We start from the raw sequence: 24,965 nt of genomic DNA, 5'->3' as shown, positions 1-24,965 counted from the left end.
GCTCTATACAGTCAGCAAAAACAAGACTGGGAGCTGACTGTGGCTCAGATCATGAGCTCGTTATTGCGAAATTCAGACTTAAATTGAAGAAAGTAGAGAAAACCACTAGACCATTCAGGTATGACCTAAATCAAATCCCTTATGATTATACAGTGGAAGTGAGAAATAGATTTGAGGGACTAGATCTGATAGATAGAGTGCCTGATGAACTATGGACGGAGGTTCATGATATTGTACAGGAGACAGGGATCAAGACCATCCCCATGGAAAAGAAATGCAATAAAGCAAAATGGCTGTCTGAGGAGGCCTTACAAATAGCTGTGCAAAGAACAGAAGCAAAAAGCAGAGGAGAAAAGGAAAGATATAAGCATCTGAATGCAGAGTTCCAAAGAATAGCAAGAAGAGATAAGAAAGCCTTCCTCTGCAATCAGTGCAGAGAAATGGAGGAGAACAACAGAATGGGAAAGACTAGAGATCTCTTCAAGAAAATTAGAGATACCAAGGGAACATTTCATGCAAAGATGGGCTCGATAAAAGACAGAAATGGTATGGACCTAACAGAAGCAGAAGATATTAAGAAGAGGTGGCAAGAATACACAGAAGAACTGTACAAAAAAGATCTTCACGACCCAGATAATCACGATGGTGTGACCACTGACCTAGAGCCAGACATCCTGGAATGTGAAGTCAAGTGGGCCTTAGAAAGCATCACGACGAACAAAGCTAGTGGAGGTGATGGAATTCCAGTTGAGCTATTTCAAATCCTGAAAGATGATGCTGTGAAAGTGCTGCACTCAATATGCCAGCAAATTTGGAAAACGCAGCAGTGGCCACAGGACTGGAAAAGGTCAATTTTCATTCCAATCCCAAAGAAAGGCAATGCCAAAGATTGCTGAAACTACTGCACAATTGCACTCATCTCACATGCTAGTAAAGTAATGCTCAAAATTCTCCAAGCCAGGCTTCAGCAATATGTGAACCGTGAACTTCCAGATGTTCAAGCTGGTTTTAGAAAAGGCAGAGGAACCAGAGATCAAATTGCCAACATCCACTGGATCATGGAAAAAGCAAGAGAGTTCCAGAAAAACATCTCTTTCTGCTTTATTGACTATGCCAAAGCCTTTGACTGTGTGGATCACAATAAACTGTGGAAAATTCTGAAAGAGATGGGAATACCAGACCACCTGATCTGCCTCTTGAGAAATTTGTATGCAGGTCAGGAAGCAACAGTTAGAACTGGACATGGAACAACAGACTGGTTCCAAATAGGAAAAGAAGTACGTCAAGGATGTATATTGTCACCCTGCTAATTTAACTTACGTGCAGCATAAATCATGAGAAATGCTGGACTGGAGGAAGCACAAGCTGGAATCAAGATTGCCGGGAGAAATATCAATAACCTCAGATATGCAGATGACACCACCCTTATGGCAGAAAGTGAAGAGGAACTCAAAAGCCTCTTGATGAAAGTGAAAGTGGAGAGTGAAAAAGTTGGCTTAAAGCTCAACATTCAGAAAACTAAGATCATGGCATCCAGTCCCATCACTTCATGGGAAATAGATGGGGAAACAGTGGAAACAGTGTCAGACTTTATTTTGGGGGGCTCCAAGATCACTGCAGATGGTGACTGCAGCCATGAAATTAAAAGACACTTACTCCTTGGAAGAAAAGTTGTGACCAACCTAGATAGCATATTGAAAAGCAGAGACATTACTTTGCCAACAAAGCTCCATCTAGTCAAGGCTATGGTTTTTCCAGTAGGTATGTATGGATGTGAGAGTTAGACTGTTAAAGAAAGCTGAGCACCGAAGAATTGATGCTTTTGAACTGTGGTTTTTGAGAAGACTCTTGAGAGTCCCTTGGACTGCAAGGAGATCCAACCAGTCCATTCCGAAGGAGATCAGCCCTGGGATTTCTTTGGAAGGAATGATGCTAAAGCTGAAACTCCAGTACTTTGGCCACCTCATGCAAAGAGTTGACTCATTGGAAAAGACTCTGATGCTGGGAGGGATTGGGGGCAGGTGGAGAAGGGGACAACAGAGGATGAGATGGCTGGATGGCATCACCGACTCGATGGACGTAAGTTTGAGTGAACTCCGGGAGTTGGTGATGGACAGGGAGGCCTGGCATGCTGTGATTTATGGGGTTGCAAAGAGTCGGACACAACTGAGCGACTGAACTGAACTGAAGGCTCCCCAATGAAACAAAGACACTTATCAGGTAGGACTGTTAAGGACTTTAAACATTATGTCCCTGGAGCTATGGACACAAGCTAACCTCTGTTCAGGTGAGGTTAATTTTCAACTATGCAAATAAAACTTCATATTTTCTAGTCTATTATCTGTGCTCCTGCTAAGTCACTTCCATTGTGCCCAACTCTTTGCAACCCTATGGCCTGTAGCCTGCCAGGCCCCTCTCTCCATGGGATTCTCCAGGGAAGTATACTGGAATGGGTTGCCATTTCCTTCTCCAGGAGATCTTCCAGGGATCTAACCCATGTCTCCTATGTCTCCTGCATTGGCAGGCGGGTTCTCTACCACTAGTGCCACCTGGGAAGCCTTAATCTATTATCTGAGTTTACATGAAAAAGAAAAAACTGAAGCTTTTTATGTAAACAAAAATAGTTAACTTTTCACTAAAACTCCATAATACTGTGTGTGTGTGTGTGTGTGTGTGTGTACAGAGAAAAAAGGGGTAGGGAGAAGGAGGGAGCAAGAGTTATAGAGAGAGACTGAGATTATAATAATAATATACATAGTAAACTTTCTCAGACTGTATTACTATCATTTATATGTTTGGTTCTCTTCTTCATGTTAGTTGCTAGCAGGCATGAGGTAAAGTTATACCAAGGCTTTTCTCTGTTGTTTCCTCTTTTATAAACTTCTGATATCAATATTATTGAGATCTTAGTTCGATCATAAATTTGTATTTTACTTTGTTTCATTGCATTTTATTATTATTTTAGGGTTGGTAGGACACAAACATCCTAGACAAATTTTTCAAAGGTCATTGTTAGATGATTGTCAGATTTTAAGCACAAGATAAGAAACCAACACTTGTATTTGCCTTGCCTTTCTTCCAAAGTCCTAGTGACACATCCAAATAGATATTTAAAAAATATTGATCCATAAAAGCTCTGAAAAAAAGAGGGATATCATTGTTGAACCAGAGCTTTTAAGTGATTTTTGGAAGATGGAATGTGGAAAGGTTCCTATATATGGGAAAACCAAAAGAAGACAGCTGCCTGGAGAGGGCCTGCTTCTTCGCCAGAGACCCAGTGACATACCAAGCTCTGAGCTCACAAGCACAGAGAGGGAGAATGGTCATTATTATAGTAAGAAGGTCCTCTAGTGAAGACATAACTTGTATATTTAGTGCTTCCAAGTTCATATAGCACCTTTGTACATATAAGATGGTGCCCCTTCTTGGCAAGTGAATTACAAAATGGTACATCTTCCTCATGAGTTTGCACACACCAGGGCACAGAATTTTGGAGGTGAATGCAACTGAATTGCAATCCTACTCATTGCCTCAGTGGGATATCTCTGTTCAGGGAAAAACCTCTAAAACCTTAGCTGGTTTCCTAGGTTTTTGTTTGTTTGTTTGTTTTGTTTTTCCATTTTATTGCATCTGCAAGATAAGTGTGTAGGAGTACCTCTGTTCTTCGTAGGGAAGGTGGTTCTTCAAGTGCTATGTGGAAGAGTTTCCTCAAAGGTAGCACGAACATTATGGTATGCTTTTAACATCTGGGCCCTCTTCAGGGGCTCTCAAGTCTAATATTAACTTCCACTTCCATCTGTACAAGATGGAGTAGCCCCATTCCTACCACCTCCTACCTCTTACAACTAAAAAACCAAAATCAAAAAATAACCCTGGTAATAACACACAAACAAGCAAAAGAAGACTCTGAAATATGGAGAAAAGAAAGTTGATGGTCCAGAAACCTCAGAACTTTAGGAGCAACATGGTAATGAGTTTCCTCAGCTTCCTTATGGCCTCTATATTGTGGACAATGGACTGCAGATGCCTCCAATCTGGAATGGCCAACAGGCACAGACAGGAAAGAAAAAGCTCCAAGAAAAGCCTATTACCCCTAGGCAAAGGAGCAGGAAAAGGGTGGCTTTCTAGAACAGAAAATCTTTTTGGTAATACACACCCTACTCCTACACCACACCCCTCACCACAGTTCCAGTGGGGCCAAACAGGGAGCTGATCTTCCACTCCTGGCGGAAGCAGGCAGTGACATTCCAATGTCCCTACTCAGTGGTGTTAGAGGGCCAAGCAGATTACATTATGTTAGACCTTTTAGGTGATTGTAAAGCCTTGGATTTTTACTCTGAGAATCCAGTTGATGATTTTGGGCAGGGACATGATCTGACTTAGTTTTAACAGGATCTGGCTGGTGAGGATAGACAGACAGGGAAGGGGCAGAAACAGGTTTAATTTTCTTTGTCGAACTGCAAGAAAATTCAGTAAAGTTATGAGGACATGCTTTATCAAGACAACAGAGACTCAAAGAGGTAAAGTAGCATGTTCAAGGTCACACAGCTAGTAGAGGACAGAGCTGCATCTAGCAGCCAGATTTTCAATCTTCCATGAAAGGAGTAGCTAAATTTACAGAATGCAGCATCACTTCAGGAAGATTTTTAAAGAATCCCTGCTAAAATGCTGCTAAGTATTTATGAATATTGCATCAGAAAGGGGGATTAGGGGAAAGCAGAGTTTGTTTGTTTGTTTTTTTTAAGGAGGTGGACAGATGCTAAATGTAGGCCTGCACTATCTCCCTTCCACCATTAGATGGCAATTTTTTATTTGTTACAGAGGAAATGGTGCCACAGTTTCCTGGGCAGTTGACAGAAATGAAGGAATTATCAACTAAAACTAACAAATACATGGATCAAGGCTTTGGAAAAAAAACAAAATCCAATTGATCCAATACATGTGTGGGGTAGTAAGAGAGAGGGATCTGGGCTTTGAGAGCAGTGGTAGAATGAACAAAAAAATTTAACAATCACAGCTGACAGCACAAATTAGAACATTGATTTTCAAACAGCAGGTTGTAAAGAACAGTAGTTCCTAAAATCAATTCAGTAAGGGACAACTGGCAGTCTTTTAATTCAAAAGAACAGAATAAAAGAAAATAACAGAATAGAAAATGTTGGAATGCATTGCACATTGTAAAATCAGAATTAATTTAGGAATCTTGTCTAATTTTACAAAAGTCAATATGTATATATTGAGCCATAATACAAAATGTATTTTAAAATGTTTTTATCATGGGTATAGTCAAAAAAAAGATTTAAGAAACACTGGACTAGATGAAATATAAATGAACAGGATTGCACCTACTTGAAACACATTATTTTATGGAAGTATTTATCTTTATTTTAAACTTTCTTTTTTTTCTTCCCCCCACCTCCTAGTCTCAGGACCTGTTATGGGCTGAAGTTGTGTCCCTTCCAGCAAATTCATATGTCGCAGCCCCAATTAATCGCTCAGTTGTGTCTGACTCTTTGTGACCCCGTGGACTGTAGCCCACCAGGCTCCTCTGTCCATGGGATTCTCCAGGCAAGAATACTGGAGTGGGTTGCCATTTCCTTCTCCAGGAGATCTTTGTGACCCAGGGATCAAGAGGGGAGGGGGGAGGAGGGAAGAGGGAGGAGGGCAGGTCTTCTGCATTGCAGGCAGGTTCTTTACCACTGAGCCACCCCTGAAGCCCCATGTTGAAGCCCAACCCCCAGTAGCTCAGAATGTGACTGTATTTGGAGATAGGGCCTTTACAGAGGTGATTAAGCTAAAATGAGGCCATTAGGGTGGTCCCTAATCCATTCTGATGTCAGGAAAATTTGGACACAAAAAGAGACATCAGGGATGTATGTGCACAGAGGAAAGAACATGTGAGAACACTGGGAATAAGCTGGCCACCTACAAGCCAAGGAAAGAGTTCTCAGGAGACACTGAACCTACTGACACCTTGATTTTGGACTTCTAGCTTCCAGAACCATGAAAAAATTAATTACTGTTGTCGAGTCACCCAGTCTGTGGCTTTTTGTTATGGTAGCCCTAGCAAACTAATACAGGACTATAGTCTGCTAGTCTATTTCTGGGACCTGGGACAAGAAAAGACCTGGGTCAACTGAATGTCCTGCTGCTTTTCAAACAAGATTCCTGGATTCAGTTCAGTCCTTCACAGAGGAAAGTGCATAAGCTCCTATGCCAAATGTACCTGCATTCTTAATAGCCACCCCATCATTTTAATAAGGGTGTGATTTTCCTTAGTTCACCTCTCCAAGATTAAATTTCCTCATAAATAAAGTCACATTAATACTTTTCCTCAATGTTGATGTAAAGATTAAATGATATACAGTTGGCTTTCTATACCCACAGGTTCCACATCTACAGATTCAACCAATTCTGAATCATAAATATTTGGGGGGAAAATCCAAAGTGTTCCAAAAAGCAAAACTTCAATTTGTTGCATGCCAGCAACTAATTACATAGCATTTACATTGTATTAGGTATAATAGGTAATCTAGAGGATTTTGAAAATACATGGATTTTGGTATCCATGGAGTGTCCTGGAGCTAATCCCCTGTAGATACCAAGGGACAGCTTAAATTATCTAGAATTCTTAGCAGTCAGTAAATCCACTGTAGATTTTCCTGCTGTTGTCATTGTAGTTGTTTATTATTATGTGTTCATTTTGTGGCTGTTCCAATATCTCTCTTTCCTTGAAAGGTATGTTGTCTTCTGGAACAGCAACTAAAATGGTTGAGAGGTAGAAAGCAGGAATGAGAAGTTGAAAAGATCAAAATTATTTGATCCAATGTAGATGTGACTAGAGGAAAGAAGTGGTTGTCACACGGTTGTGTGATACAGCACCAATTCAAGGGATTGAAGTTAATTAGGAAATAGATCACAGAGTTTAATAGTAATTTAAAAACTCATACAAATAATAGACAAACATGAATGAGTTTCTTTTTAAGATTTTTTAGATAATTGTGGATTCATATACAGAGATATCCTGTGTACCCTTTACCCAGTTTCCTCAAATGATAATATCTTGCAAAACTATACTACAAGCAGGCAGATTCATAAAGACAGAAAATAGAATAGAGGTTGCCAGGGGCTGAGAGGGGAAATGGGGATTTATTGTTTAATGATTATAGAGGTTTTATTTTGATTGATGGAAAAGTTTTGGAAATTGTGGTGATGGTTATAACACATTGTGAATATGCTTAATACCACTGACTGGTACCATTAAAAATGGTAAACTTCAAGCTATGTATATTTTATCACACTAATTTAAAAATCTTGTTATGGACTGAATGAGTCCTACCCAGAATTCATATGTCGAAGCCCTAACCCCTAATATGATAGTATTTGGAAGTAGGGCCTTTGATTTAATTAGGTTCAGGTGATGTTATGAGAGTGAGGCCCCCACGATGGTGTTAATATTCTTATAAGAAGATAAAGAGACACCAGAGTTCTCTCTCTTGTGCCATCTGAGGATACAGCAAGAAGGTGGCCATTTACAAGCCAGGAAGAGGGCCCTTACAAGAAGCTGAATCTGTCAGGACCTTAATTTTGGGCTTCGTAGCCTTTAGAACTGTGAGACATAAATGTCTGTTGTTTAAGCCACCCAGTTCATGGTATTTTGTTATGGAGGCCTGAGCAGACTGACACACCTCTAGTAGAATATCACAACCAGTATATTGGCATTAATACAATCAAGATACAGAACGGTTACATCACAGCAGAGATCCCTCATGTTGTCTTTTATAGTCACACTCTCCTCTCTTATCCCTGTCCTATGGCAACTATGTCTCCATTTCTATTATTTTGTAATTTTAAGAATGTTACGTGGATAGAGTCATGTGGTAAATGAGATTTGGGGATTGGCTCTTTTTTTTTTCTCTCAGCCTAATTCCCTTGAAAGTGAAAGTGTTAGTTTCTCAGTCCTGTCTGACTCTTGGTGACCCCATGGATTGTAAGCCCACCAGGCTCCTCTGTCCATGGGATTCTCCAGGCAAGAATACTGGAGTGGGTTGCTATGCCCTTCTCCAGGGGATCTTCTCCACCTAGGGATTGAACCCAGGTCTCCTGCCTTGCAGGCAGATACTTTACTGTCTGAGCCATCAGGGAAGCCCTAATTCCCTTAAGATCCATCCAAACTGTTGATGTATCAATAGTTTGTTCCTTTTTCTTGCTAAGAGGTATTCCATGTGTCTGTGTCTAACCAGTCCCCTACTGAAGGACATTTGGGTTATTTTCAGTTTTAGGCTATTATTAATAAAGCTTATATGAATATTTGTGTATTTATGCCAAATAGTGCAATTGCTGAGTTGTATGGTAAGCCATGTTTAGTATCCTAAGAAAGCGCTGTACTCATTATGAGAGTGGCTGTACAATTTCCCATTCCCACTAGCTATGTATGAGTTATCCAGTTTCTCCACATCTTTGCAAACATTATGTGTTTGTACTATTTTTTTATTATAGCCATGCTGATAGTCAAATGTTGAGCCAGTCTTTCATACTTAGAATAAATCCCACTTGGTAATGGTGTATAATTTTTTATACAATCCCTCTTGGTAATGGTATATAAACTTTTATATATTGCTGGATTAGATTTGCTAATATTTTATTGAGGGCTGTATGTATTTAAGTTCATGGGAGATATTGTTTTATAGTTTTCTCTTTTCTGTACTGTCTTTGGTTTTGGTATCTGACTAATATTAGTATTACAAAATAAGTTGGAAGGTGTTCCCATCGCTGCTATTTTCTGGTAGAGATTGTGTAAAATTGACATTAATTCTTCTTTAAATGTTTAGTAGAATTTTCCAGTGAAAATTTTCCAGCTCCATTCAGGAGCTTTTTGTTAATAATCACAAATTCATTTTTTTCAGTGCTTATAGGACTATTTAGGTTACCTATTTTGTTGAGGTTGAGTATGATAGTTTGTAGATTTGGAGGAACCGGTCCACTTCTAAGTTTTCAAATTTATAAGAGTATAGTTCATAGTATTCCTTCATTGTCCTTTTAATGGCTTCAGGATCTGAAATGATATCTGATGTTTTATTTCTTATATTGATGATATGTGTCCTCTCTCTTTCTTCATCTTTGTCAGTCTTACTAAAGGTTTATCTGTTTTTATTGATTTCTTAAGAACTTTCTGTTTCATTGATTTTCTGTCTTGTGTTCCTGTTTTTAATTTCATTGATTTCTGCTCGTATCTTTCTTTATTATTTCCCTTCTTGTGCTTCCCTTGGGTTTATTTTGCTCTTCTATTTCTAATTTCTTGTTTTTACCCATTCTGATGTTCTTCTTTTCTTTTTGAAGTTTCAAACCTTCCGTTATCATCTTTGCTATTTAGAAAAACTCCTTTAGCCATTCTTCAAGGGTAGGTTTGCTAGTAACAAACTCTCTTAGTTTCCTTTGACAAAGAATGCTTTTATTTCCTCTTAGTTCCTGAATGATATTTTGACTTGATATAGAGTTCACAACTGACAGATCTTTTCTTTCAGTACTTGAAAAATGTTGTGCTATTTCCTGCTGGCCTCCATGGTTTCTTTTGAGAAATACCCTGTAATTCAAATTGGTATTCCACAATAAATAATGCATTATTTCTCTCTGGCTGCTTTCATGTTTTGTTGTTTCTTTTTAGTTTTCAAAATTTTTCAGAAATTTTGTGCCTTGACATGTATTTTGTCAGGTTTATTCTGTGTGAGATTCACTCAGTTTCTTGATTCTTCTTGAATTCACCACATTTGGGAAGTTTTCAGCCATTACTTCCTCAAAAACATTTTCAGTTCCATTCTCTCTCTCTTTTCTGCTATCCCATGATACAGATGTTAGATCTTTTGTTACTCCATTAGTCCCTGAGACTGTTCATTTTTTTTTCACTTGTTTTTCAGATTGGGAAAATTCTATTGATGTTGTCCACAAGTTCACAGATTGTTTTCTTCTGTCATCTCCATTTTTTTTATCATTGTATTTTTCAGTTCTATAATCTCTATTTGGTTCTCTCATATAACTTCTACTTCTTTGCTGAGATTTTTTAGACTTTTTCATTTGTTTGAAGAGAACTTAGAATTGCCTGTTGAAGCATTTTTATGATGGTTGCTTTAAAATTCTTGTCATATCATTCCATCATCTGATTCATTGCCTTCTTGGTGTCTGTTGATGGTCTTCTCTCATTCATGTTGTGATTTTCCTGGTTCTTGGTATGATGAGTGACTTTTTGATTGTATCCTGAACATTTTGAATATCATATCAGTAGACTCTGGATCCTATTGTGTTTTTTTTTCTTTTTAAACAGGCAGTCCCCTGGTTGAGTTGCAGCAGGAGGGCTGAGTGGTGTATAAGTTCAGCTTCCCTCTGGTCCCTGATGATTCTACCCCAGCAAAAGTAGGCAGTGACTCCCACTGCCATCTTACAAGTATGTGAGCTGGAAGTTCAGCACCCCTCCCACCCCCAGCTCCATAACATCTTCCCAGTGAAAACAGGGCACTGACACATGACATCTCACTGCCGTCTAGTGTGGATATAGGCTTACTTCCACTTGTCCCCACTGACATTAGTGAGGGGCAAAGCCCAGGGTTGGCTCACTGCTCTTTTGCTACAGAGTGGGGGCAGTAGCTTGGCTTTTTGCTGAGCCCTTCAGACACAAAGGGAGAGGAAGGGGAAAGTGGAATGCCAACAAACTCCACCTCTCAACACCTCCTTCTGCCTTGTTGATGCCTGGTAGGGATGGAGGTTTGTCTCCTGACCCCACTGATAATAGGAAGCAAAGTTTGGATTAGCTCACCTGTCATCACCTCATTCAGCCTCATTGTTAATGCTGGGTGGTGCTGGAGGCCCACCTCTCCACTGGGACCTGCTGATGGGGTGAGTAGGGGAGAAGAGCAGTGCCTACTGGCCCTGTTTTGCATACTTAATTCAGTCTTGTTGCTACTGGGTTGCTGTGGAGATTCAGCTTCCTACTGCACCATGCTGACACAAGAAACATGAGAACAGTGGATAGTGGAGCACTGAATACACCTGACTAGCACTGTCTTGTCCAGTGTCCTTGATGCCAGGTGGGGGTGGATGCTTAGCACATGTCTCCACTTGGCATGGAGGGACATCAGAGTACTGACTAGCTTCATTTCTCTCGGCCTCATGAAGTCCCTTTATGACCCAGTGGGGTGCATGCTCAGCTCACTGCTGGATCTTCTGACTCTGCCCTCTGGGGGAACCCAAGCACTGCCTGCTTCCTTCTGCAAGGATTGAAGCTCAGCTCTCTGCTTAGCTCTGTCAGTCTCCCTGCAAGGGAATTGGAACACCACCTGCTTCTAAGTGGGGCTTGAAACATCCCACACAGGGAGAGGTGCTTTTTTTCTGTTGGTTGGTTGGAGTAGTGCCAGTTTTGCCAAAACGATTTTCTGTTGTTATGCTGTCCTTTTCCTGGTCCTTCAACTAGAGGTAGCAAGCTTTTCTGAAAGCTTTTTCTTTTGCTTGTGCCCGTTGGCAGTTCTCGGTTGGAGGTTTCTGCGGGGCCTTGTCTGGGATATAAGAGAGGCAATAAGGAAACCCAAGGACCTCCCTTGTGTTGTCATGTTTGAGGTCCCTAGGAAGTCTGATTTCTTTTTGCCTTTCAGAGTCTTCCTGTGTTTGTTTGTTGTGTTATATCCAGGGTTTGTTAGATGTAAGGAGAAGGCCCTGGGAGGAATGGGGCACTCCATCTTGGTGCAAATCAGAAGTTCCTTGTTATTTCTTTTTAACACAAGAGTCAGTCAGTCAGTTCAGTTGCTGACTCATGTCCAATCCCATGGACTGTAGCATACCAGGTTTCCCTGTCCATCACCAACTCCCAGAGCTTGCTCAAACTCATGTCTATTGAGTCAGTGATGCCATCCAACCATCTCATACTCTGTTGTCCCCTTCTTTTCCCACCTTCAATCTTTGCAAGCATCAGGGTCTTTTCCAATGAGTCAGTTCTTCACATCAGGTGGCCAAAGTTGAAAAAACTTTTTAACTATGACTCAAAATTTAGAATCAATCAATAAAAGATGAATAAATTTTCTTTAAATGAAAACACATAATCAAATGTAAAAGGATGAACCTGGAGAAAATATATGACAGACAAAAGATTAATTTCCCTAATAAATAAAGAGAACTTAACAATGAAGATGACAAAGTCTAAAATTCTGATAGAAAAAAAAAAATTGGTAAGTGATAGGATTCACAGAGAAATGTAAATGAACATTTGAAAAGATGCTTGTTGCTGCTGCTGCTAAGTCTCTTCAGTTGTGTCTAACTCTGTGCAACTCCATAGACGGCAGCCCACCGGGCTCCTCCATCCCTGGGACTCTCCAGGCAAGAACACTGGAGTGGGTTGCCTTTTCCTTCTCCAATGCATGAAAGTAAAAAGTGAAAGTGAAGTAGCTCAGTCGTGTCCAACTCTTCTCGACCCCATGGACTGCAGCCCACCAAGCTCCTCCATCCATGGGATTTTCCAGGCAAGACTACTGGAATGGGGTGCCATTGCCTTCTCCAAAAAGATGCTCACTTTTACTCATAATAATAGGTAGGCCAGTTACAACTACATTGCTACCATTTTACCAAAATCACATTGTCATATGTTACTGATGGAGTGCAACATGGTACAATCCCCGAGGAGGGGAATTTGGATTATCACAATAAACTGTGGAAACTTCTGAAAGAGATGGGAATACCAGACCACTTGACCTGCCTCTTGAGAAACCTATATGCGGGTCAGGAAGCAACAGTTGGAACTGGACATGGAACAAAAGACTGGTTCCAAATAGGAAAAGGTGTATGTCAAGGCTGTATATTGTCACCCTGCTTATTTAACTTACGTGCAGAGTACATCATGAGAAACACTGGGCTGGAAGAAGCACAAGCTGGAATCAAGATTGCTGGGAGAAATATCAATAACCTCAGATATGCAGATGACACCACCCTTATGGCAGAAAGTGAAGAGGAACTAAAAAGCCTCTTGATGAAAGTGAAAGAGGAGAGTGAAAAAGTTGGCTTAAAGCTCAACATTCAGAAAACGAGGATCATGGCATATGGTCCCTTCACTTCATGGGAAATAGATGGGGAAACAGTGGAAACAGTGTCAGACTTTATTTTGGGGGGCTCCAAAATCACTGCAGATGGTGATTGCAGCCATAAAATTAAAAGACACTTACTCCTTGGAAGGAAAGTTATGACCAACCTAGATAGTATATTGAAAAGCAGAGATATTACTTTGCCAAGAAAGGTCCATCTAGTCAAGGCTATGGTTTTTCCAGTGGTCATGTATGGATGTGAGAGTTGGACTGTGAAGAAAGCTGAGCACCAAAGAATTGATCCTTTTGAACTGTGGTGTTGGAGAGGACTCTTGAGAGTCCCTTGGGCTGCAAGGAGATCCAACCAGTCCATCCTAAAGGAGATCAGTCCTGGGTGTTCATTGGAAGGACTGATGCTGAAGCTGAAACCCCAAAACTTTGGCCACCTCATGCGAAGAGTTGACTCACTGGAAAAGACTCTGATGCTGGGAGGGATTGGGGGCAAGAGGAGAAGGGGACGACAGAGGATGAGATGGCTGGATGGCATCACTGACTCAATGGACATGAGTTTGAGTGAACTCTGGGAGTTGGTGATGGACAGGGAGACCTGGCATGCTATGATTTATGGGGTTGCAAAGAGTCGGACACGACTGAGAGACTGAACTGAACTGAACAAAATTACACTTACCCTGTGACCTAGTGGTCTCACTGCTAAGGATTTACCTGATACGTATCCCTCTATAATTGTGAAATACTAAATGTACAAGGTTATTTACTGTGGCGTTATGTTTAATAATGAAGACTAGAATTCTAAAATGTCCACCTTTAGAGGATCTATGGAATAAACAAAGATTTAACCTCATGTGTGTGTGCTCAGTCGTGTCTGACTCTTTGTGACCCTTTGGACTGTAGCCCGCCAGACTCCTCTGTCCATAGGATTTTTAAGGCAAGACTACTGGAGTAGGTTGCCATTTCCTTCTCCAGTGGATCTTCCAGACCCAGGGATCGAACCCACATCTCCTGTTCATCCTACATTGCAGGCAGATTCTTTCTGAGCCATCTGTGAAGCCTCATAATGAATATCTCATAATGAAGTATCATCCAGTTGTATAAAAAGAATGAGAGGATGTCTGTGTTCTAATATGGAAGCTATTTTGCTTAAAAAAAATGTCCAGAGCATGTATATAGTGTTTTATCTTTTGTATATGAAAGAAGGGAAATAAGAATATGTATATAGATTTGCTTTTCCCCCCTCCCCCTAAATACTGGAAGAATGTGTTGTGAAAAGTGTTGGTCACTCAATCATGTCTGACTCTTTGTGACCCCCATAGACTATTGCCCACCAGGTTCCTCTGCCCATGGAATTCTCCAGGAGACAATACTGGAGTGTGTTGCCATTTCCTTCTCCAGAGGAACTTCCGGACCCAAGGATTGAACCTGGGTCTCCTGCATTGCAGGCAGATTCTTTACCAACTGAATTACCAGGGAATCAGCACCTAATAGTAGTAATTACCTGTAGAGAGCTTGGAGCAGGGCTGAGGAGAAGAAAATAGGAACTGGAGAGAGATTTCTCTGAGTATGTCTTTTTAGATAGCTTGACTTTTGAAATATTTAAATGTTTAACATCCAAAAAAACAATGATATAAAAAAGAAGGCAAAGCAAAGTCTCAAACTGGAAAGAAAAAAATAAACCTGACCATATATCAAAGGTAACAAAATCACACAGAGACAAGAATTATTTCAAATAACTTATGAACATCAAACTTAGACTATACTTAAGTCAAAAAGAAGTGAAAAGAATCTTACGTGTTACGTTGTAGTTTTATTGTTAGTGATAACATTGATGCTAAAATTTTGAAACTTATATGTTCGTATTATAGATAAAGCAAATAAGTAACTATGTTAATTACATTCAGAAACAAAATCTTCAATATCATAGAAAATAAACACATGTTATAAAATAACTTTTGGTAAAACCTTATAATGTTAAATTTGAATGGAAAATATTAATATGACCTCATGATTAATATATCAATATAACATACATATCAATATGATATCATGATTAATATATATTACATATATAATACATGTATTATCTTACACATAAATAGTATATGTATGTGTGTGTATGTATATATATATAGATATATATATATATTTCAGGACCAGGTACATAATTTGCGTGGCCCAGTACAAAATGAAAATGTGAGGCTCCCTGTTCAAAAATCAGGAATGAAGTGCTGTCAAAGATAAAACATAAAGCCTTTTCCTTTCTTCCACAGTCTATTACTCACTCAACTAGTCATGGTATTTTTTCTTTGCTATTTAATCTTGTTCTAGGTAAGGAAAATTAAAATTTTAAATTGTTTTAAAATGAATTTTACCTTTTGTCTTTGTATTGTGCGATGTCAGTTTTAAAACAAATGTAAAGGCATTTGATCTGCAAGTGGAATAGCTAAAATATCACAATTGGTATTTTTAGATTTGTCTTGGAGACTGTCTTGAGCTGGCCAGAAGAGGCTCACACAAACCAGATTCAGGAAGTGGGAAGGAAAAAAGGCATCCCTTTGCACAGGATACTTAGGAGACAACTGCAGATGCTCCCAAGCCACCAGAGGCCCTGTCTTGTGACAATAGGGCATGACAAATGGGATGTAAAAACATCACACTGGACTACACTGACCGGGCCAGGGGCAGAGAAGTCAATCCAGACATTTCTCCTTCCCATGGGCCTGCAACCCCAACCCAACAACTAATGGGAGCCTTCCAAGTGTAGTGGAACCTTAGTGCTGGGATACACTAGGGACTGGATTGGTGGTAGGGGAGAGCCTACCCTCGCCTGGTCACCTGCTGAATGTGATGTGGTACTGCCAACCTGGGATGGAGACACCACCACCATGCCTTGTCCCAACATATTGTGGGGCAAATGCACTCACCCCCGATCTTCCCTACACTCACACCCAGGCTCTCATTGAGGACAGAGGGCTGTGGTGGTTGCTGGGAAGGGTTGGAGACTGGGAGGCTGGGTAGGGCCCATGGCACCAGGAGGCAAGAGTGAGACCCCTGGAAACCTGTCCTGGGGAGCCAAGCATGAAGTAAGTCTCCAAGCCCCTGGTGCAGGCTCCATTATCATTTGGACTCCACTGACCAAATACAAATATTATAAAGATAAAATTGCAACTAATTTCAAACAGTGATGACAGAATTAAATTCCAAGCACACAGTCCTCCTCGGCATGAGTGCTTCTGTGACTGTACTGGTAGCTTGCCCATGAAGCTGACCCTTCTATTTCATAGCCCTGTTCACAGCCTGGTCTAGGTAGAAGTGACATCATCTCCATTGCAATAAGCTTTCGTTGAAACCAGATCTTAGCTTCTAAATGAAAGTGAAAATGTTAGCCGCTCTGTTGTGTCTGATTCTTTGCAACCCCAAGGACTGTAGCCCACCAGCCTTCTCTGTACATGGAATTCTCCAGGCCAGAATACTGGAATGGGTTGCCATTTCCTTCTCTACCATTCCCTAATAAAAGGAAGCACTGTCTCTGCTTTTTAAAATGTTGTCCAGGTTTGTCATAGCTTTTCTTCCAAGGAGCAAGCGTCTTTTAATTCCATGACTGCAGTCACCATCCACAGTGATTTTGGAGCCCAGGAAAATACAGTCTGTCACTGTTTCTATTTTTTCCCCATCTATTTTGCCATGAAGTGATGGAACCGGATACCATGATCTTAGTTTTTGAATGTTGAGTTTTAAGCCAGATTTTTCACTCTCTTCTTTTACATTCATCATGCTCTTTAGTTCCTCTTTGCTTTCTGCCATTAGGGAGTGTTACCTGCATATCTGAGCTTATTGATGTTTCTCCCAGCAATCTTGATTCCAGCTTGGGCTTCATCCAGCCTGGCAATTCACATGATGTACTCTGCATATAAGCAGGATGACAATATATAGCCTTGATGTACTTCTTTCCCAATTTTGAACCAATCCATTGTTCCATGTCTGGTTCTAACTGTTGCTTCTTGACCTGTGTACAGGTTTCTCAGGAGGCAGGTAAGATGGTCTGGCATTCCCATCTCTAAGAATTTCCCAGTTTGTTGTGATCCACACAGTCAAAGGCTTTAGTGTAGTCAATGAAACAGAAGTAGGTGTTTTTCTGGAATTCTCTTGCTTTTCTAGAATCTGAGTAGACTGAGGTTACATGCTATAACATGATGTGATGCAGTATGTAGGGCAGAGACATCACTTTGCTGACAAAGATCTGTATAGTTAAAGCTATGGTTTCTCCACTAGTCATGTATGGATGTGAGAGTTGGACCATAATGAAGACTGAGAACCAAAGAATTGATGCTTTTGAACTGTGGTGCTGGAGAAGACTCGAGAGACCCTTGGACTATAAGGAGTTCAAACCAGTCAATCCCAAAGGAAATCAATCCCAGATATTCATTGGAAGGACCGATGCTGAAGCTCCAATACTTTGGCTACCTGATGCAAAGAGCCAACTCATTGGAAAAGACCCTGATGCTGGGATAGATTGAGGGCAAAAGGAGAAGGGGTTGACAGAGGATGAGATGGTTGAATGGCACCACCAACTCAAAGGACATGAGTTTGAGCCAATTCCGGGAGTTAGTGAAGGAAAGGGAAGCCTGGCATGCTGTAATCCATGGGGTCTCAAAGAATTGTACATGACTGACCAACTGAACAACAGATGAAGGGCACAGTGTCACCTAGGTAGTATTCTTGCCAAAATTTTCAACCTGAATCTGATCAGGTCTTTAGGTTTATAGGTATATTAGTTTGCCAGGTTGCTGTCACAAAGTACAATGAACTGAGTGCCTCAAAGAACAGAAATTTATTTTCTCACAGTTCTGGGGACTAAAGTATGAAATTAAGGTGCGGGCAAGATTGGTTCCTTCCGGGGGCTGTGAGGATCTGTTTCATGCCTCTGTCCTAGCTTCAAATGATTTGTTGGCAGTCTGTCATCCTCCTTGACATGTAGAAGCATCACCTTGATCCATACCTTCATATTCACTTGGTGCTTTCCCTGTGAGCATGTCTATCTCTGCATTTCTGCTTTTATAAGGACACCAGTCATTTTGGATTAGGGACCCATGCTACTCCAGTATGACCTCATCTTAACTTATTATGTCCACAGTGACCCTATTTCCAAATAATGTTATATTCTAAAGTACTGTGGGTTGGGCTTTGTAGAGGAGGAAAAATAATTTTCCCTCTACCTTTCTAGGTTCTTGGTTGAGACCTCTGTGTAACAAAAAGACAGATTAACAGGAGAAAAACAAGCAGAAGTTCAAGAACATGTATACTGTTTATATGGGTTTCCCAAGTGGCGCTAGTGGTAAAGAACCCACCTGCCAGTGTAGGACACATAAGAGATGTGGGTTCTATCCCTAGGTCAGGAAGATCCACTGGAGGAGCCCATGGCAACCCACTCCAGTATTCTTGCCTGGACAATCCCATGGATAGAGGAGCTGGTGGGCCACAGTTCATAGGGTCTCAAAGAGTCAGACATGACCAAGCAACATAGCATGTACACACATGCATACTGCCTATATATATGGGAGACACTCAGGAAAACTGAGAAATCCCCTCAAGTGGCTCAAGTCACCACCTTAAATACCATTTCCAGCTAAAGGCAAAAGACAAATGGGAGAATTGGAGACCCAGTTATGGCAGGCTACCAGGAAAAGCACAAGGAGAATGAAATTTAAAAAAATGGTGTGGTTGTTAAAAAGATTTAAGTCTATGCCATCTCCATTGGCTTCCCTGGTGGCTCAGAAGGCAAAGAGTCTGCCTATAATTCAGGAGACCTGGGTTTGATCCCTGCGTCAGGAAGATCCCCTGGAGAAGGGAATGGCTACCCACTCCAGTATTCTTGCCTGGAGAATTCCATGGACAGAGGAGCCATGGGGTCATAAGAGTTAGACACAACTGAGAGACTAACACTTTTCACTTTCATCTCCATTGATAAGAGTTTGTAGAGATTTATTCATCCTCTCTTCCTTAGTCATCCTCCCTCCCTGTAAGGGAGACACCCTTACAAATGGAGACCTCCCTTATAAATGTAGGTGTTCCTTACCAAGAGTAACTTCTACTCAGTTTTCAGAGCTTTTGCTATGACTTCTGTTTCTTAAAAATAATCAGGCAAAATAATCCTTATGCAAAGAGGCAGATTTTAAAGTGACATATTCTGTACCCCTTTAGCTTCAACATATGATTTCAGAGAACAGACACAATTCAACCCATAAAAACAGGAAATCTAGGAGAGAGAAGAACAAGTTAAATATCACCACAAGGAAATAATCAGACAAATCCAGAGCATGAGACTTCCTATAAAGTCTCTTAAAAAAGATAATGTCATCTAAAAACAGAAGTAAAGGGACTATTACAAAAAGACTAAAGAAACCATCATGGTTTAAAAAAGAAATTGTTATAAGACATTAGGGTGGAAATCAGGGTGATTTAAATATGGACTGGGTATTCTAAAAGTTTCTAAGGGATTCCCTGGTGGCTCAGACAGTAAAGAGTCTGCCTGCAATGTGGGAGACCCGGGTTTGATCCCTGGGTTGGGCAGATCCCCTGCAGAAGGAAATGGCAATCCACTCTAGTATTCTTGCCTGGAAAATCCCATGGATGGAGGATCCTAACAGACTACAGTCCATGGGGTTCCAAAGAGTCGGACACGACTGAGTGACTTCACTTTCTTTCTTTCTTTCTATTCTGAGTTAGGTGATATTATGGAATTACTGGCAATTTCCTTAGAGGTGTTCATGGTATGATAGTTATATATGAGAATAAACTTATATTAAGATATGCAGGTTGGTGTTTGGGGTAAAGTGTCATGATATCTCCAATATACTTTTTAAAAAATAATTTTATTGATTGATTTATTTTTGGCTGTGTGGGTTGTTGTTGCTGCATGGGCCTTCTCTAGTTGTGGCAAGTGGGGGGCTCCTCTCTAGTTGGGTGTGAGCTTCTCATTGTGGTGGCTTCTCTGGTTGTGGAGCACACGCTCTAGGCATGCAGGCTTCAGAAGCTGAGGCTTGTAAGTTCAGTAGTTGTGGCTCCCAGGCTCTAGAGCTCAGGCTCAATTGTTGTGGCATATGAGCTTAGTTGCTCTGAGGCACATGGGATCTTTCCAGACCAGGTATTGAACCTGTGTCTCCTCCATTGGCAGGTGGATTCTTTACCACTGACTCACCAGGGAAGCTCACTCTGATTCACATTTGTTTTTAATTTTTATAATGCTATCTTTTAGGAAATTTTTAAATTTAATTTTTATATTATATTGAACTGTAGTTGATTTACAATATTGTGTTAAGTTTCAGCGTACAGAGAAGTGATTCAGTTATACATATACATACGTCCATCCTTTTTCAGATTATTTTCCCATATAGATGATTACAGAATACTGAGTAGAGTTTCCTGTGCTATGCAGTAGATCCTTGTTGATTATCTGTTTTATGTATAGTAGTGTGTATATGTTAATTCCAGCTCCTAATTTATTTCTCTTTCCACCTTTCCCCTTTTGTAACATAAGTTTGTTTTTGAAGCCTGTAAGTCTGTTTCTGTTTTTCAAATAAGTTCATTTGTATCATTTTTTTCCAATGGTTTCCATATATAAGTGATATCATAGGGTAGTCTTTCTCTGACTTACTTAGTATGAAAATCTCTAGGTTCATCTGTGTGGTTGCAAATGGCATTCATTCTTTTTAATGGCTGAGTAATATTCCATTGAATCTATATACCACATCTTCTTTATCTATTCCTTTGTTGGTGGGCATTTAGGTTGCTTCCCTGTCTTGGCTATTGTAAACAGTGCTGCAATGAACATTAGGGTGCATGTATCCTATTGGATCATGCTTTTCTCCAGATTTATGCCCAGGATGGGATTGCAGGGGTCATATGGTAGCTCTATTATCAGTTTTTTAAGGAATCTCCATACTGTTCTCCATAGTGGGTGCACCAATTTACATTCCCACCAACAGCGTAGGAAGGTTCCCTTTTCTCCACATCCTCTCCAGCATTTATTGTTTGTAGACTTTCTGATGATAGTCATTCCCACTGGTGTGAGGAGATACTGTAGTTGTGACTTGCATTTCTCTAAGAATTAGCAATGGTGAGCATCTTTCCCTGTGCTTTTTGGTCATCTGTATATCTTCTTTGGAGAAATGTCTTTTTAGGTCTCCCACCCATTTTTGAATTGGGTTGTCTGTTTTTTGATAATGAGTTGCATGAACTGTTTACATATATTGGAGATTAATCCCTTATTAGTCACATCATTTGCAAATATTTTCTCCCATGCTGTGAGTAGTCTTTTCATTTTGTTGATAGTTTCCTTTGCTGTGCAAAAGTCTTTGAGTTTAGTTAGGTCCCATTTGTTTATTTTTGGTTTTATTTTCATAATTCTAGGAGATGAATCCCAAAAAATACTGCTATTGTCAGGTAAGTGTATACTCCTCGGTTCTGTCTCATCACAACAAAGATTTGGAGTGACACTATGATTTATGTCAAAGAGTGTTCTGCCTAGGTTCTTCTCTAAGAATGTAATAGTATCCAGACTTACATTTAGGTCTCCAATTTGAATGGATAAGAAAGCTGTGGTACATATACACAATGGAGTATTACTCAGCCATTAAAAAGAATACATTTGAATCAGTTCTAATGAGGTGGATGAAACTGGAGCCTATTATACAGAGTGAAGTAAGCCAGAAGGAAAAACACCAATACAGTATACTAACGCATATATATGGAATTTAGAAAGATGGTAACGATAACCTTGTATACGAGACAGCAAAAGAGACACTGATGTATAGAACAGGCTTATGGACTCTGTGGGAGAGGGAGAGGGTGGGAAGATTTGGGAGAATGGCATTGAAACATGTGAAATGTCATGTATGAAACGAGATGCCAGTCCAGGTTCAATGCACGATGCTGGATGCTTGGGGCTGGTGCACTGGGACGACCCAGAGGGATGGTATGGGGAGGGAGGAGGGAGGAGGGTTCAGGATGGGGAACACATGTTTTAAAATTATTAAATTAAAAATTAAAAAAAAAAAAGAAGTTAAAACAAAAAAAAAAGAAAAAAAAAGTATATACAAACATAAAACAAATATGTATATATACTGTGTATATAGATAAAGCAAATATACCAAAAGGTTATCATCTGTTGAATTTAAATAGTGTGAGTATATGGGATGGTCATAGTATTATGACATAGTACAAAGGAAAGTTCAACTTTCCTTTACATTTGACTTTTTTCATAATAAAATGTTGACAGAAAATAATGAAAAGGTTTTTTGTTTTTTTTTTTAAGATTGGATTCTCTCCACCACCTCTTGATTGAAAATGAAAAAAAAAAAAAAATCAACAGGCTTAAAGTATAGAAGTTGAAGATCCAGTTAGTGAAAAGAGAAGTTCTCCTCCAAGGATGTTAAAACAGTTGGGCTGTTTTCCATGTGATTCCTTCCTTCAAATCTTCATTCCTGGGAGTTAGAAATTGGAGCACAAGGCTCTCAATCAAGAATGCTTTGAGGACCCCCCAAAGACCTGCTGACCTCTAAATATCTCCCCTGCAGGTTTCCCATGTTGCCTGAAATCCCTGTAACCTGGGTCAGTTCTTAAGAATCAAGTATTTTCTCACCATTCTGGGGCCCCCTTTTAAAATGCAAAGCTGGGAGGGTGCTGGGGTCCATTAATTGGGAACAATTATCTGCAGAGCCAGTGCCCGCCCAGAGGCCCTCCATTCTAATAGCTCGCTTCCTAACCCCTTACCACCACTGAGACTGGACAATACGTGCTCTAGGAAACTGAAATTGGACAATGTGTGCTTTAAGCAACTTCTTAGGTGAAGATACCATTTCAAGAAAGCATACTTTCTGTGAATAAAACAGGGTGCATAAGGTCATTGCTGTTTTTACTTTGTCAACTGGGTGGCCTCTGAAATCTTCTTAGAACACTTCAGAGGAAGCCTCCTCAACTCTTTCAGCCCTCCACCCCTTCCCTTTGTAACCGAATTCTTACTGACCCTGCAGCTTTTCACTGAATGAAGAGTTTCCAAGGGGTCTAAAAAATACCTGTGACAATTAGAGAAATGAAAACCAGGGGGGTCAAGATGAATTGACCCTTGGTAGAGGATTTACATAAATAGGTCCTAACCTCTGGCTGTGAATAAAAGATAAATACCCCATTAGGTTCAGAACCACAGTTCAAGGGCATTCGCAGGACCAAGCCTGGCTTCTCTGCTATGTCAGGAATTTCAGGAATGCTACTGATCATTGTGTGTTGGCAGAACGCAGGGGGTTGCAGGCCAGCTAACAGAAACCCAACCCTGCCCACTGGGTGAAACTGTAGCTCTCCCACGCAGAGATCTGCAAATGGAGAGTGTGGGAAACCTGCAAGTGGAGAGACAAGCCAGAAGTAATGCCTTCAAAAATGGGAAGGATGCCGTCTCCCAAAAGGTGACCAAATGCATGTTGTGGATGGTGGTCTTGTGAATGCATGTGTACTCAGTCATGTCCAACTCTTTGCGACCCCATGAACTGTAGCCCACCAGGCTCCCCTGTCCATGGGATTTCCCAGACAAGAATACTGGATGGTGGTATGAACCTGCAAGCTTTGAGAGGAGAAAGGGTCTGTCCCCTGAGAAGAGCGAGTTTGCTCCCCTTATCTGTAGATCAGATGATCCAGTACTAGCTTCCTGCAGCCTGAAGGCCTCCAGCATGTTTCCTTCTGCTGCTCCCCAAGGAAGAAGTCTTACAAGGGTGTTACAAGAAAATTTGTAACAAGAAAGGTAAAATCATGACCCCCTCATATAGACATAAAAATAAATGTGTTAAAGATTTTACTGAGGGAACCAGGCACATGTTATAACTGATTTTAAAAAGCAGCCCAGATTTATAGGGAGTAAAGAATGTTGAAATGAATTACAAATGGCAGTAACCCTCCCCCCACAACCTAAGGAAGCCAGTTGAACAGGACAGGACAGAAATTACAGCTATGGTTTTCCAGTAGTCATGTATGGATGTGAGAGTTGGACTATAAAGAAAGCTGAGCACTGAAGAATTGATACTTTTGAACTGTGGTGTTGAAGAAGACTCTTGAGAGTCCCTTGGACTGCAAGGAGATCCAACCAGTCCATCGTAAAGGAAATCAGTCCTGAATATTCATTGGAAGGACTGATGTTGAAGCTGAAACTCCAATACTTTGGCCACCTGATGGGAAAAACTGACTCACTGGAAAAGACCCTGATGCTGGGAAAGATTGAAGGCGGGAGAAGAAGGAGACAACATAGGATGAGATGGTTGGATGGCATCAGCGACTCAATGGACATGAGTTTGAGCAAGCTCCGGGAGTTGGTGATGGACAGGGAAGCCTGGCATACTGCAGTCCATGGGGTCACAAACAGTCAGACATGCTGCTACTGCTGCTGCTAAGTCGCTTCAGTCGTGTCCGACTCTGTGCGACCCCATGGATGACGGCCCACCAGGCCCCCCATCCCTGGGATTCTCCAGGCAAGAACACTGGAGTGCGTTGCCATTTCCTTCTCCAGTGCATGAAAGTGAAAAGTGAAAGTGAAGTCGCTCAGTTATGAGCGACTAAACTGACTGATCCCTTCCCTACAACTTACAGAGTTATAAAATAGCTCCTGTAGGAAGCTAGGGGGCTTCCCAGGTGGCACCAGTGGTAAAGAACCCACCTGCCAGTGCAGGAGCCGTAGGAGACATGAGTTAGATCCCTGGGCCAGGAAGATCCCCTGGAGGATGGCAACCCACTCCAGTATTCTTGCCTGGAGAATCTCATGGACAGAGGAGCCTGGCCGGCCAGAGTCCATAGGGTCTCAAAGAGTCAGACATGACTGAAGCAACTTAGCATGCACAGGAAGCAAGAGTTGTAGAA

At 40.8% G+C, this 24,965-nt stretch overlaps 1 long non-coding RNA gene across 6 annotated transcripts in view; it reads left to right on the top strand.

Moving 5' to 3' along the window:
• The window catches only part of LOC147340241 (uncharacterized), a 103,212-nt gene extending 80,238 nt beyond the window's left edge, over window positions 1–22,974 (top strand). For 4 of the 6 annotated variants that reach the window (XR_015158886.1, XR_015158887.1, XR_015158890.1 and 1 more), the window contains 2 exons: window positions 21,480–21,512; window positions 22,384–22,974. This is a non-coding gene — a long non-coding RNA (uncharacterized LOC147340241). The remainder of the gene's footprint in view (window positions 1–21,479; window positions 21,513–22,383) is intronic. The other 2 variants (XR_015158888.1, XR_015158889.1) reach the window with 1 other exon arrangement.
• Window positions 22,975–24,965: the final 1,991 nt, after the last annotated feature.

The sequence above is a fragment of the Bos grunniens genome, chromosome X, assembly GCF_055505025.1.
Source record: "Bos grunniens cultivar Pamir isolate PY7600 chromosome X, Bosgru_T2T1.0, whole genome shotgun sequence".
NCBI classification, from domain to species: Eukaryota; Metazoa; Chordata; class Mammalia; order Artiodactyla; family Bovidae; genus Bos; species Bos grunniens.
The sequence above is the reverse complement of the archived record's forward strand: the minus strand, read 5'-3'. Positions and strand labels throughout refer to the sequence as shown.